Raw genomic sequence first — 14,755 nt, forward strand, 5'->3', positions numbered from 1 at the left:
TTTCGGTCATTTCAAAGACTGGAAAGAGAATAAGATGTATTGAATCCCAATTTAAAATTATGGTCTTTGCTGTTTAAAACATTTTCGATATACCTAAGTACCAAACTATTAGAGGTGGCATTTTCCGCCTTTCTACTGTGCACACATCTATGGCTTAGACCATCTAAGGGCAATTGTTCCATCATCTAACATATCCACCCCATAAAATGACGCATAGCCGACCCTGGCCCTTTCGAGCTGTTGCGCCTTAAGGTTTTATATATATTAGGTATATTGGAGTTGGCACAACTTTAACAAAGTATTTATTATTATTATTATTATTATTATTATTATTATTATTATTATTATTATTATTATTATTATTATTATTATTATTATTATTATTATTATTATTCATAGTGAACATACAATTTGGCTCGATGTAGCTCTACTTAACAGTATTAAATGAAATCATAAAATAAGAATATTCTTACCTTCTTCATTCTGAGAATTCCGTTCCATTCCCTTCCAGTCTGGAACAAATATCGCAGCCACTTCTCTCCACATTTTTATTTTTAAGTCACGATTCATGTAGTTCGGATCTCTTAAATCATATAGGCATGGCCTATTTTGTATTTCGATTATAAACGCCTCTGTGTTAAACACACTAACCATGACTGGATATGTACACAGGACACGTTTTCAAACACAACTGAAAATTTCTCTTTGTGATTACACTTGTGGTTATCTGTTTGGGGGTGGAGTTCGAGCTTCGGAGATAGGGGCTCAAATTCAAGTTATTTCGTTGTTTCATCTTTTGCCTAAAGCCAAATATTTTGCTTATAGATTACCATGACACCAGCTAAGTATCAATCAAGTGTATCACGAGAAATCACCCTATTGTGTTACATAGATTTTTCTGTGATTAGCTAATTTTCGGAATTTCCTTCTATTTTTGTGAATTTTCTTTTGTTATACACACAGATACTTTATAACAGCAGAGTTCCAATCTCTGCACAAAGCGTCTTCCAAGCAGCTGTTTCTTGTTACAATCCCCTTGCCTGGCAAAACGTCTTTCCTTTCTGTCCTTCCTTTTGAAATCTTTTAAACAGCAGGCGGTCTATTGTTCCGACCTGCACCAAATACGCTCGAGCCGGCGTTTTCTTAGCGATTTTATTGCTTTTGCGTTCATGTTTAGCCGCTCAGATTTAAATACATGGTCAGCGTATTTCAAGCATACGCATGAGCAATAAATGCGCTTTGCGATCGCTTCAAATAGCCACCGACTTAAGCAAAGGGAGGGTTTCCTCCGCCAGAGGGCGATGGGAGTGGGGCCGAAGTATGTTTCGCATATTTTCCGAGGGCACACCTGAAATAGACAGGCTCTAGCCCTTTCTCACTCATATTCCTTTCTCGATCCATATTTGATTTGGCAAGTGTTTATTTTTGCAACTGGCTGCCCACCTGACGTCCATCCCCAACTTGAAGGACCGGGATCTTCTGTCGGGGTTTTCTCCCATGATTTGAAAGTACTATTACTATTGCTAACATTTACCAAACTACTGTTAAAAAAAAAAAAAAAACACTACAGACCTGCTATTATATTTACTGATTTATTACTGAAAATTACCTCACTTCTAAGACTACTAAACTAATTCTATTCGTTATGGTTAAAGTATAGTTAGTCTCTTAATGTGAAATCACGCAAAAGAAAATCTCATCTTTAATTGGAACAACAATTTTATAATTCAATAAAGATTCTGCTAGTCTTATGCATAAGAACTTCAAGCCAAATAAACAATATTAAAATTTTAAAACAATACCAAATGCTATCTTTTTCTTTTCTGTTTCTTTTTGTACTTGCAGCCCTAAGTACGTTACTACTTCACGGTGACGATTATCCATGTTACGTAAAACGTTTTCAGCCGTGTGTCAGCAGTTTCTTCGCAGCTGAAATTTTATACATTCTTTAAGCATTCTGCCAGTCCATGTGAAATTAAAGGATGCTTTAAAGAGAGTTAAGTACTGTTAAGTACTCTCTACGTATTCTGTCAGTTCGTGTAAAGGTTATTTTCAAAAATGGTACTAGAGAATTATTATTATTATTATTATTATTATTATTATTATTATTATTATTATTATTATTATTATTATTATTATTATTATTATTATTATTATTATGATTTTGTGGTAAGTACTATATTTAGTGGTGAAGAGAGTTTTAACAACCGGTTCGGGCGAACCGCCTGAGTTTTAGTTTGGAAAGTCTTTGGATAAAAGATTCCTGGATAAAGCCTTTGAGAAAAGTAGAGTTTACTAATCTGAGCTGCATTGATTTGGCAGAGAATAGAACCCAAGGAGTAGCAGCTTTTGAGGGAAGTCACATGGCTAAAAATTGCAATTTTCTCGCTACAAACTAAGGAAAGAAAACACCTAATAACTTAACCCGTCAACGTCCAGTGCCACCTACAGGTGACACTACTTGAAAGGTGTCTTCTTCCTGGTTCAGTACCTTAACTTCAAAACTTTTTTGTGTGGTGATGCAACATATATACGTAAGTAGTTAGTGCTACTGTGGTTCACTAAGACCCCCTGGTGGACGATTGGTGAACAAGAGGATCTGTATATTTTGTAGAACTGGGAATACTTCAGTGTACTCATGTGAAAAACTTGAACATCCTCAAATATTTCCAGTTCTAGAAAACGCATCGATCCTGCAGTTTTACTCTGTTTTCTGGAATTTGATATAAATCGACAAGAACCATTATGGAACTGAACGACTCAATTCTTGTATACATCAATTAAGACATCTTCTAACTTTTCCGGTTTAGGTTGTAGCAATAACTTATACTGATGTAACTTCCCTCACGAGCCGCCACTAACGCAAGTTCTTTTGTTTCTGTGGTGATGAACCTCTGAATTAACTAAGGCAAGGAGTGCGATAGTTAGTTCAGACATATTCTCCATATTAATTCGGATTCCAATTGCATATTGATTGAGTAGTCCTATGAAAACCAAGTTTTTACTGCGCAGTATTTTTTTTTTTTTTTTTTCGTAAGACCACGTGCCATGTATAAAGAGCTTCCATTCGTTTAGTTTGGAATTCCGTGACGTAAGTTCTCCGAAATGTAAATGCTATCTTCTCGTCATAAAACGAAGAAGATCTCTCATTCAATATGCGTAAGATATACGCCGTACAAACACTGCCACCGACCAAGGGCACTGTATACGTGTTCCACATGATTTAAGATATTTTATGTGTTACTCTTGAAGAATAGTTTGTTGGGAGATCTATTTTGAACTACTTATGATTCTTCAGAACAGGCAAAAAAAAAGTATGTTTTCACTTGTCATGTTTTCTTTAGAAACAAAAGTTCTTCGAGCTTATTCATAAGAAAGTGAGTACAGGATCAAAGTGCGAAATCATAACAGACAAAGCAGAGAAAGATTTATAAAGAAAAGAAAAAAAATCGCACTGTAATGTTTCGACATAGTTTACATACTAGAACACTCATACTTCCGTACTAAACGATGCATAAATATCAGAAGCCTAATAGAACAGCTATGTCCGTATGTCTACTGTCAGTGCGAAAACGGTTAAGACATCGAGAGGTTGCTTTTCATAATCGATTCATCGTGAAAATAATATATTACATTATTCCGTGAACTCTTTACTTAAACCGGAAATGCTTTAAAAAAAGAACCATTTCTGGTTGGTCGCGAAGAGTGAAAACAATAATAGATAGCTAGGAGCAATTTTCGGCAATTTATTAAGCGTCTCAAGAACCAGTTAAATGTCTCCACTAAAACCGGAAATGGTACAAATTTACTACAACTTCCGGTTTTAACATATATCAACAAAGAGCAACAGCGATAGCAGATAACGAGAAGCAGTTTCTTTTTCGTTCAATCAGCGTCCCAAGAATAGGTTCCATCATCTCCCTTAATCTTACATTCAAACCGGAAGTGGTATAAATTTACCACTTCCAGTTTTTACGATGATTTCCATAGAGCACAAACGGTAGTATAGCGAGAAACGGTTTTTGGCTATCAATTAAATATACCTAGAATATATATTCCATTTCCACCCTAATCTATCTACTACCGCTTCAAGTTTCCATCTTCAATTTTTCACAAAAAAAAAAAAAAAAAAAAAAAAACAGTAAGAAATAGCGAGAAAATTCTGTTCGATATGGCTTCAGCGTCCCAAGAAAAATTTCAGTCTCTGATTTTTTTTTTTTTTTTAACCTATATTACAACTGGAATTTATAAAGCTACTAGTCCGGTAAAACGGTATAAGAGATAGCGAGAAGCGATGTTTTGAAGTCGATTAACTGTTCCCTAGAAGTAGGATCGGATTAACCCATATGGCCCCTGCTAACTTTCCCTAATACTTTTCTGTGAAAGTACAGTAGGAAAGTTAAGGGAATATGTTTCATACTTTCGGCCACATTTTATTTTGTGATGATGATTGAGATTTTGATCAAAGTAGAGGCCCTTGTCCACCTGGAAGCCCAGAGCTACAGTCCCCCTAAGCCTCCCTTTAACCTGGTCCTACCTAGAAGAAGTTTCATCTCCTCCCTTAACCTTTAGGCCTACTAAACTGGCAGAGATACACCATTTCTGGTTTCAACCAGTAACATGATTTCAGATTTTACCAAGGGGGGAGCATGATTGTCAACATACATGACTTTCACTTTTTTTATTAATTTAATATATCAGTATACTTCTTCTTCTTCTTTCTTTCCAATTAGTTGAGGTCGGCTTTTCGAATCACTGATCTCCCCTGTTTTTATCTTGTACCATATCCGCTATGACACCACATTGCACCGTAAAGTTTTTCACACCATCTCCTCACTTATTTGGTCGGCCTCGGGCCAAGGGCGCCGATTTCTCTGTAACCTTGGGGGGCCCATTCAGATGTGTGTTTGGTTTCAGACAAGGGTTTAAGAAGGTATATATGAGGATTTTTAAGACAAATTGAATTCAAATTATATCAGATATTGTTTATTCATAAAAAAATGCATCTAACAATACATATAACAATAAAAATGCATATTCATAAAAATACATAGGGTCCACATGAACATTAGGGGGAACCGGACCTCTCGTCCCCCTAGTATCGGGCCCTTGCCTCGGGCTCGTTTCCCATTCAATTTTGTATCATCCACTCGGTGTGCAGCGTATACCAAAAGCCTTTTACTTACATGTCCAAACTAGTGGTGGGCACAAAAACCGGTTTTTCGGTTTTCTCCAAAACTGGTTTCGGTTTTCTTCAAAACTGGTTCGATTTTCTCGAAAACCGGTTCGGTTTTTCACCAGATCCGGTTTCGGTTTTCTTCAAAACCGGTTTCGGTTTTTTTCAAAAATCTGTCCTATTTCTGACCAGAATAGTGTTTCGTTGTTCTCTGGAAACCGAATCCGTTTCCACAGAAATAGTTTTATATTTTCCAAAAGTTTTCACCGAAACCAGTTCCGGTGAACACTGAACCGGTTTTGAAGAAAACCGAAAAAGGTTTTGGTGAAAAAAACCGAACCGGTTTTGGAGAAAACCGAAATGTTGGTTTTTCGGGTTTCGGATTTTCTAGAAACCGGTTTCTGTTTTTTATAAAAACCGGTTTTGCTCATCCCTAGTCCAAACCATCTCAATCTATTTTCTAGTAGTGTTTCTGCTACTGCTCTCACTTTTACTGTTTTCCGGGTCATTCTTACAAATTTGGTAATTAGACTTAAATTCCTTGCGACCTGAACGCCCCATATAGGCCTATATAGCGATTTTTCGATCCAAAATATTTAATTAGTAATAAAATTACTTTGGCCTATTGTGTACAAGAAAGCTTATCTGATGTAAAAAAAAAGAAAGAAAAAAGAAAAAGAAAAGAAAAACCTTGTTCAATCTCAGATCATATGGTTTATGGTATTCATTGAGTTTTCTAGAAATTTTTCTGTATCCGCCCCCCGCCTCTTTATCTTCAAACTACCAATTCATTCATTATCATTGTTCAGTTGTATTTATCACTCACGTCCTTCAAATTACCGGTCATATCACAGGAAGTTAAAGATTTAATTTTTATTTTGTTCTTAAAAAGCCTGTTTAATTTATCTTTTTATTCTAAATCAATCATTCTTAGGGTAGTTGCGTTTTCCGCCAATACGATATCATCTTTTTTTCTACACAAACACACGCAAAGTTCTCTTTATCACTGCTGTATCGCTAGGAATTTTGAGGTCAACAAGAAAAAAAAAAGTTTAACGAAAAGTTTAAATCATTACTAAAATAAAATATTACATAATGTAAATAATAAAAAAAAGTGTTCTTTTAATTAGAGATAAGTCATATTAGGTCCAAACTAAGAGACAACCATGCACTTGAAGATCAAGGTCATGAAGCATTAGATATCTCGAGCAGCATCACGAGGAAATGACTGTAGCCAACCAGAAGAGCTAGAGCTGGGTCAAATGGGTCTGTTCTGCTTACAAAAAAAAAAAAAAAAAAAAAAAAAGCAAATGTTAGAAGATGCCACCTCGTAAGATGAGTGTCGTTTTCTTCTTTCTCTCTTTTGTTTTACAATAATACGTGGTAAATATAGGGAATTATATTTAGAAGTTAAGTCGTCTTTCCTGAACTTGCAACAATAACGATTATGTATATTTAGATTTATAGCAACAAGGACAGTAGTCCGGAACCTTATGATAACAAACCTTGCGACCAGAGTTGTTTAAACCAGTGTTCGTAATTTGAGGGAAATTTCCCTTATCTAGGGAAATTCCATAGGTAAATTTAGCAAAAAGGGAAAAAAGGAATTTTTCTATAAAACTTGAAAATTCAGAGAAAATCTGTGGCTGACTGATCAACCAATATACTGTAAATGCCTAATTTTTTCTTTGTTCTTTAGATATAAACCAATGTAACAGCAATAGTTTGTATTGTGTGTGTGTGTATGTGTGTGTGTGTGTGTGTGTGTGTGTGTGTGTGTGTGTGTGTGTGTGTGTGTGTGTGTGTGTGTGTTCAAAGCAGCATATATTGCATCCATTGTTGGATGTGTATTTTTAAATATTTTGTTTAAAAGAAAGTAAAAGAATAAAGTAAAAGAAATAGAAGCAAAAAGCAAGTGAATAAAACAAATGTGGTTGGCATTTCCTTTAGTATAACGCCACACCTAAACTTATCACATAACTTCTGCCATAAGAATTGGACACTCAACAAACTGGGGAAAATTTGATAAGAAAAGGGGAAAGTTTGTATCATTCGAGGGAAATTTTCTTAAGGAAACCTACCAACACTGATTTAAACTTGTTTTGTTTATGCTAAGTGAGAAAGTGAGGAAGCCATAGTTGATTGAAGTGTATTTTTAATTTCTGGGAAATGAATGATTAGTATTGACTATTAAGGAAATACAAAATTTAAAAGGAATATGAAATAGTTATCGTGGTAAGTTTTGGTGGATACTAAAGTAATTTTCAACGAACTGTTACCGCAATATTTAATTATATACGAGCATTTACGTTACAAACTTGAAATATTACGAGAAGAGAAACCCATATTATGCTTTACTTATTTATTTTTGATAAAGTTGCATTATTATTATTATTATTATTATTATTATTATTATTATTATTATTATTATTATTATTATTATTATTATTATTATTATTATTATTTTGCAAATTATACTTTATTTTAAATTTGTTCCCAATGGAACGCAAATATGATTCTAAATACCTTATTTTTTCTGTCTACTAATGTATTTTATACATCACAGCTTCTTTCATACCAACAAACTAAAATCAAATGCTGTTTATCCATTCTATAAATCGATTTCTTTGGGACTAAAATACGTTGATAAAATAGTACAACTATACAAGCACACTGCAACAGTGGCGTACACAAGAGGAGTATCAGCATTTTAACATCTCTTGAGCAAGATTATATGCAAAAATAAACATTTATCATATTAAGGTATAATACGTTTATACGGTATAAACGTACGAACACTTGAAATTATACGAACTTGGGAACTTGGACCTCACTTGACAAAATTCTGTGTACGTCATTGTACTACAATAATAACAAAGCAATCCTTTAAGAATGACTATCTAGTGATCTACGTATGTCACTCTCAGTCTGTATAAAGCTACAATAACCTGAAAGAGATTGATTAATTGCAAGTTTTATGTAAGCCTCAAGATTTTCTTGCCAAACACGACCTATTAAAATTCAAAATCCGGTAGAGGGTAGGAAAACTTGAAGGAGATGATGAATTGCTCTGATTCAAGGCAACCACGAAATCATTAAACTTTACATACTGAAATGCTGTTTTAATTGTTTTACTGTATTTACAGTTGTTTAACTGTTCCTTTCAGAGCTGCAGGTATATTTTTAAATTTTTCAGTTTGAAGGTTTGGTACGTAAGAACACAATTTTTGACTCTGAAATATCCATTCTTGAAATGCTTAGGTAATCATTGTCACTGGAAATAAAATAACTAGCAAGAATGTTATAAATGGAGGATCTGCCCATATGTATCTTCATCCTATTAAATTGGTGAAGCCAGAAAGCAACCGAGCATCGGCACGTCTGATTGGCTACTCTCGTTTCTGCTATCGTCTGATTGGCTACTTTCGTTTCCGCCATGATTGTTGGCTCAAAACATTGCGATCCTATTGGGCGGAGTGGGCAAAGTAGGAGTGGCAAAACTGTGACCTATGGCTTCAAGATTTTGTTGTAAGGGCAGATCCTCTATTTTATAAGATCCTTGATAACTAGATTAACAATTGAACATATAGTTAATTTTCAATATATATATGCTTCATTTTACGTACTATAGGGCCTACTTTACTGATTTTGCTGTAAAATTACGTTTTATTTTTACATATTATGCTTTATTACTTTTAAATTATGCTTTGCTTTACATATTATGCTTAATTATTTTTTAATTATGCCTTATTTTAAATATTATGCTTTATTTCTTAAGGTTTAGTATAGTTTTACAATTAGTTTTACCTGAACACTTAGATAATTAAAATCGTATTCAGGGTACCAAACTTATGTCCAAGGTGCTGCTATCATTTTTATGCCTTTTGTGCTTTGGGGTTGTCCTAATTATGAGAATAAAAACAAAGAACTTGGCATAACAGCCCATTTGGAGAGCCGAGCCGTTCCAACGCCATCTGTCAGCGATCGGCTGAACTACTACCAGCCTAGTGACAAGTAGGGCGTTGCTCTGCCACTAACCGACGTATAGGGACCTTTCTAGACCTAATAGCCGTCACGTCTTTCATTCACGTCACTCCCCAGTTTGCCTCACGATGCTGGGTGAAAGCCGAAAATTGGGAAGCACCGGCCGGGAATCGAAACCGGGACCCCGCGGACATGAACCCAACGCTCTAACCACTAGACTAAGCTGTCCCTTAATTATGAGATTATAAGTTTAGTTATTGAAGTGGTTTTTCATGCAAAGCATATGGATTTTAATGTTGCTCATATTCCAAAGTTATGCTTGTTCATATAACTAGCAGTAGCGTAGGCAGGATGTGTGTTTGCGGGGGGGCCAAGTGTTGTTATAGGTACATATAGAAACATTACAAACAAAGAAATATATAAACATAAAAATATCTTATATATAAAAGAGAACGCACAAATCCTTTGTTCCCTCATCACGCTAATACGGCTGAACCAATTTCTTTCATTTTTGGGGGGTTATTAGGATTTGGACCCTAGATGGTTTTTATCATATCACTTTAATTTTTAATTACCAGTGTCTTGAGATAATTGACCATTCAAGTGTCCATAACGTACAAATCCTTTGTTAGTTCATCATAGGTAAAAATAAACGTATTTATATGCAACCCGCATGACCGTGTCACTCGGCGGGTTAACATAAATGACAGGCGATATAATGTTAACATTTACTGCAATCTACTATGGTTTTTATCATATCACTTGAAAGCGAAAAAGTAAAAATTATCTAAGTAACAAAGTTTATTGCGTTCCGGGGTGACCGCAGCGAAGCGGGGTGAACGCTGCTAGTATAAACATAAAAATATATAAAAAATTACAAACGTCAAAGTACCAAAGTACATTGTCGGACCTCTTTGGGGAGCCGGCCCCTCTGGGCACCCCCTTCCCTACGCCACTGATAACTAGTTTAATAAAACCACGTTCCATGGGGAAAAAATCATTTTCAAATTCATTTAGTGACACAAATGTCTTAAGAAATCAACTGGAAGATCCTATTCTTTTGTCCTTGTGCAACACTTTTCATTTATGTACAACAACACGAACTCGGTAATCGTGAAATTTTAACTTACGAAGTAAGTTAGTCTACTTTGTGTAATGTAGATTTCGGTTTATGTGATTCTGTCGATAAACAGCGCTGCGATTTCTTACGAAAACGTTCGTTCGTAAGCGTTGTGGCAAACTTCCAAAATGTCGGCCTCTATTTGAGGACCTGCCACACACAATTCCAGTTTCCTGAAATTTATGGTGTGGTAAAATTGTTTTACTGTGTGGAACATTTCTGTCAGACTAACTCAACATTAATCATTTCTACTACTGTTTACAATCATTTGTTCTCAAGAAATTAGTGACGATAAAAACGCGCTTATCTAATGTGTAATTTGTTTCATACTTTCATCAAAAGCACTGCATATAGATAAAGCTATAGGACAACAGATGGCAGCAACAACACAGTTAAACAAACATTATGTCAACAAGCTTCTATTCAACTGTCAGTTAAATTACTTAGGCATTGCACGATTTTAATCACGTCTATGTATTTTTTGAGTATTCCTACAAATACTCGGAAAGAAATGGGGATACAATACCCCGGTACATTAATTATTTATTGATTTTAGAAAGGCCTATGACTCAGTTAGGAGGGAAATATTGTACAATATTCTTACAGAATTTGGAATACCGAAAAAGCTAGTTAGATTAATTAAGATGTGTTTAAATGAACCCCAAAGTAAAGTTCGAGTAAGAAAATTCTTGCCTGTAAGCTTTCGCGTCGAGAATGGTCTTAAACAAGGAGATGTGGTGTCACCGTTATTATTTAACTTTGTTCTGAAGAACGCTATAAGGAAAATCAAAGATAGCAACCAAGGCTTAGAGTTGAATGGAATTGACCAGCTTATAATATATGCTGATGCTGTAAATCTGATAAAGGATGATAGAAGTACAATAGAAAGAAGTGCAGATGTTTTATTAAACGTTTGCAGGGACATGGGTTTGGAAGTAAAATACTGTAAATTATGGTTACATCAAAATATCAAATAATACTTTCGACAAAATGGATACTTTCAAATATCCAGGATCAACATTAAAAGACTAAAACTACATCCACCAAGAAATAAAAGTGTTCCACTTGGTTGAGAGCTTCTGATTCTTTTGGATACCAGTCCGAGTAATAGTTCGGATACCTCTTTAAACAGTAGGGCTTCCTCTTATATAACGTTGGTGCTGGGAAGGGACGTTAAATTTCAGTCACCTTAATTAATTGCAGTTAAATGTTTTCATAACATACGATCATACTTTAGGTAACCAGATAAAATAAAGTCTCGTAATGATAGTAAAAATAGATCAAGCGAAAGGTACATATCCTTCTATCATAGGCAAACAAAAAGTATTTGTTATTGTACAAGTTGCATACAAGCTACAGAATGTCATGAATCTTCTAAACGATATAGTATGTTATCCTGGCAGGGAGCGCACGTGGTTTGGATACCACATTAAGGTGTAGGTACACGTCTCATATAGCATCGCTGCTGAAAGGAATCCTTAATCCCAAACTGAACTGATACAATACGCTAAAGGCACCATTACCCTTGAAAATGTTAACGAATCCGGTCGAGATAACGAATCGCAAAAAATCGCTTTAATTCAATCTGTGTGGAGTAGGACTAATAAAATTTTATGAGTCTCACTGGGTGATGTTAATAATTATTACATTTCTTCCTAGCACGCATGTAATCTCTCACTTGGTTGGTTTGCCCCTGGTCTACTCTAATTGCTAACGCGCGCTCCTTTGATGCATGAGATCCCGGATTCGATTCCCGGTGGAAGAGCCTTTAAATGTGAACGCATTATGATTGTTAGGATTCCAACTCATACTGTAAGTCCACAAACAATTTGCTGAGCAAAACAATATATAGTGTCTGATGAAGCCAAAGTGTTAGTTGGCGAAACTGTCACACATATCTAGTTTTTAAATGTGAATATATTGTTTTGCTCACAAATAGTTGGTTTGTGTTTAATTATATACAAAGCAAAGCTTATACTTATGGAAAATATTAATGTAGCTCCACGTCTCATGTAGCTTCAGTGCTGAAAAGAAAGGATGAACTCCAACCAAGCAACAATGGCGTTTGGTTCCTGCTGGAGGCAACGGTTACATTTCAGAGTAAACTCCCAACACTTCACAGAGTAAAAGCCCAGGTGTCGGAAAGGGTTATAAATAAATCAATTACAGTGGACTTACGAGTACCCGGCCTAATGTGGTAGATGGGCAGGCCGGATAACAAAATAGCCGGATAGGCCGGAGTTCTATATACGCGTACAGCTGCGGATCCAGGATATAGTCAAGGGAGGGACTAAACCATAGTTTGCCGCTTTATCCAGTGTAAAGAAAGTAGGATTGAAGCCCATTTTATCCAGTGTATACCTGAGCGTCAAGGGGAGAGGGGGGGGCTATAGCCCTCCCTTTGGATCCACGCCTGTATACGTACGTTAAGTTAAGTATGTAAGTTAAAGAAATACGTACAGTATATGTAAACTGTTCACATTTTAAAATAAATTCTGTAATGCCTAACTTAAATGCAGGAAATATAAACAAAACATTAACGTAAATCGTAAGCCTAGTTCTTAAGAAAATTGACTCAAACTGGTTTTACAGTGCACAGATATGAAAAGGTAGCCCGGAAACTAGGCCGGATAGTTGCGATCAGGATACTCGAAAGTCTACTGTAGGTATATTAAAATTAAACTTTCAGACATGGGGAAAATTTTTAAAAATAAATTAGAGTGACAAGTTGAAGAAGTTTCTAAAATAAAGTAAATCTGTCAGTTTAACGTTCCATGAGTATGCCCCTTAGGCTAAGAGAGACGATGATTAAGGCATGCGAATGATGATGGAAAAATAGTGGAATGAAAATATGGGAGAAAATGGGAGTACGCCTAGAAAACCCACGAACACGATGTTATCTGGCTAGAGATCGAATCAGCCATTCTACGCACCAGAGGTAAGCGCTCTAGTACTGAGAAAAAGTTTCTAAAATTTGTAAATGTATCAGAATTGACTTTAATGTACTCCAAAATAGTTCGGACAGATGAGAATGAGTCTGAACTGTTAATTAAATACAAATCAACTTGAACTCAAGATAATTTGCTAACAATGTAAGAATAGAAATGAAAATAATTATAACTTTCATTTCTACACATATGGTGAATTTGGCTGTGACAACCGACATGAGAAAGCCCGAGAGATGTTTAGATATTCATATTGGGCCTTATTCAGAGTTGCTTTGACGAATGATTAGTGCCATACTAAAGAGTTCGAGTAACATATATTTCCTGCAGTAGTCATGCCTTTAGTATGACGCTAGTCATGCCTCAAAACGACTCTGCATAAGGCGGATTATGTTTAATTATTCCTATTATATAAATGCACCCAATTTTGAACTTAAAAACTTCTAATATTTAAAAGGGCACAGCCACGCTGAAGTTCAATGTGCTTGCAGTTAGGAAGAAATGTATTTCTAATAAAAGTTAAGTAAAGAAACACATTAATACACGAATAGGTAATAGTTAAGAACAGCTACTTCTCATCTCCCGTGCACGAGGATACATCTTACTGTTGCACTACCTAAACACCCTAAGTACAAGGGCAAGAACTCAGTCTATTACCTGCTTTTTAACATCCTAGATAGTCAATGAATAATTCCTGAAAGTATGGCGTTTCTCGTCCTTCCCTAAATGGGAAGTACGGCTCCTTAACTATAACCCACGAATATTCCGTCACTACCTTTTACATTATTATATAGTAATTATATAATATGTATATTGAACTAACCTCTCTCAGTTCCTGAGTCAAGTCAGCTAGGAAAGGCAATTGGAAGACAGTTCGCTGCTGTATTTATAGTAGTTTCTGTCCGTCTTCCGATTGGCGAAATTCATCTCGCAACTATCATTTAATCCACCAGATACAAACTCCGGCGCAAGTGTATGAGTATGTTTATAATACGTTTCAAGGTCACGCGACGATTTCTCGTGTGTGGTGCAGCAAGTGTTTGTAAATGGGCTCCGTTGTACTATGACTAATAGAGCATGCGATATACAGGCAATCCCCCTCCCCCCTTTTTTTCAGCACTTACTACATCTCAGCCTTCTCATTCTCTCTCTGAAATTACAGTCAGAGATCTTTCAAAATATTGTAATCAGCGCCGCAACTAGAGATGTGAAGTGGAAAATTTTCCGCTATATTTTTCCGGAAAATTTTCTGTTTTAAAAAAAATATCAGTAATCAAGTAACAATTTCTCAGTATTCATAAAATTGGTTGAGTTTATGTACAGAAATGTTAAAAAGTGAAAGATCGTTTAAAGAATCTGAAAATTTTCATGGCTCAGACAATTTTCAGTACTATGTAGGAACAAGTTAAATAATTTTTCATGAATCGAAATATTTTGTGTCTTGTATGGAAAAATTGAGGAACTTTTTATGAGTCAGAAAATTTTCATCATTTTGAAGCAAAAAGTAAAACAACTTTTCGCCAATCGGAA

The 14,755-nt window shown here is 35.4% G+C and overlaps 1 protein-coding gene across 1 annotated transcript in view; it reads right to left on the minus strand.

The window, feature by feature from the left end:
• LOC145668870 (15-hydroxyprostaglandin dehydrogenase [NAD(+)]-like) overlaps positions 1-14,203 on the minus strand; it is a 34,304-nt gene extending 20,101 nt beyond the window's left edge. Inside the window, exon 1 of the mRNA XM_081737104.1 lies at positions 14,049-14,203. The gene's annotated coding sequence lies outside the window, so the exon portion shown is untranslated. The remainder of the gene's footprint in view (positions 1-14,048) is intronic.
• Positions 14,204-14,755: the final 552 nt, after the last annotated feature.

The sequence above is a fragment of the Thermobia domestica genome, chromosome 13 (genome assembly GCF_964235325.1).
Source record: "Thermobia domestica chromosome 13, izTheDome1.hap1.1, whole genome shotgun sequence".
In the NCBI taxonomy this organism is placed as follows: domain Eukaryota; kingdom Metazoa; phylum Arthropoda; class Insecta; order Zygentoma; family Lepismatidae; genus Thermobia; species Thermobia domestica.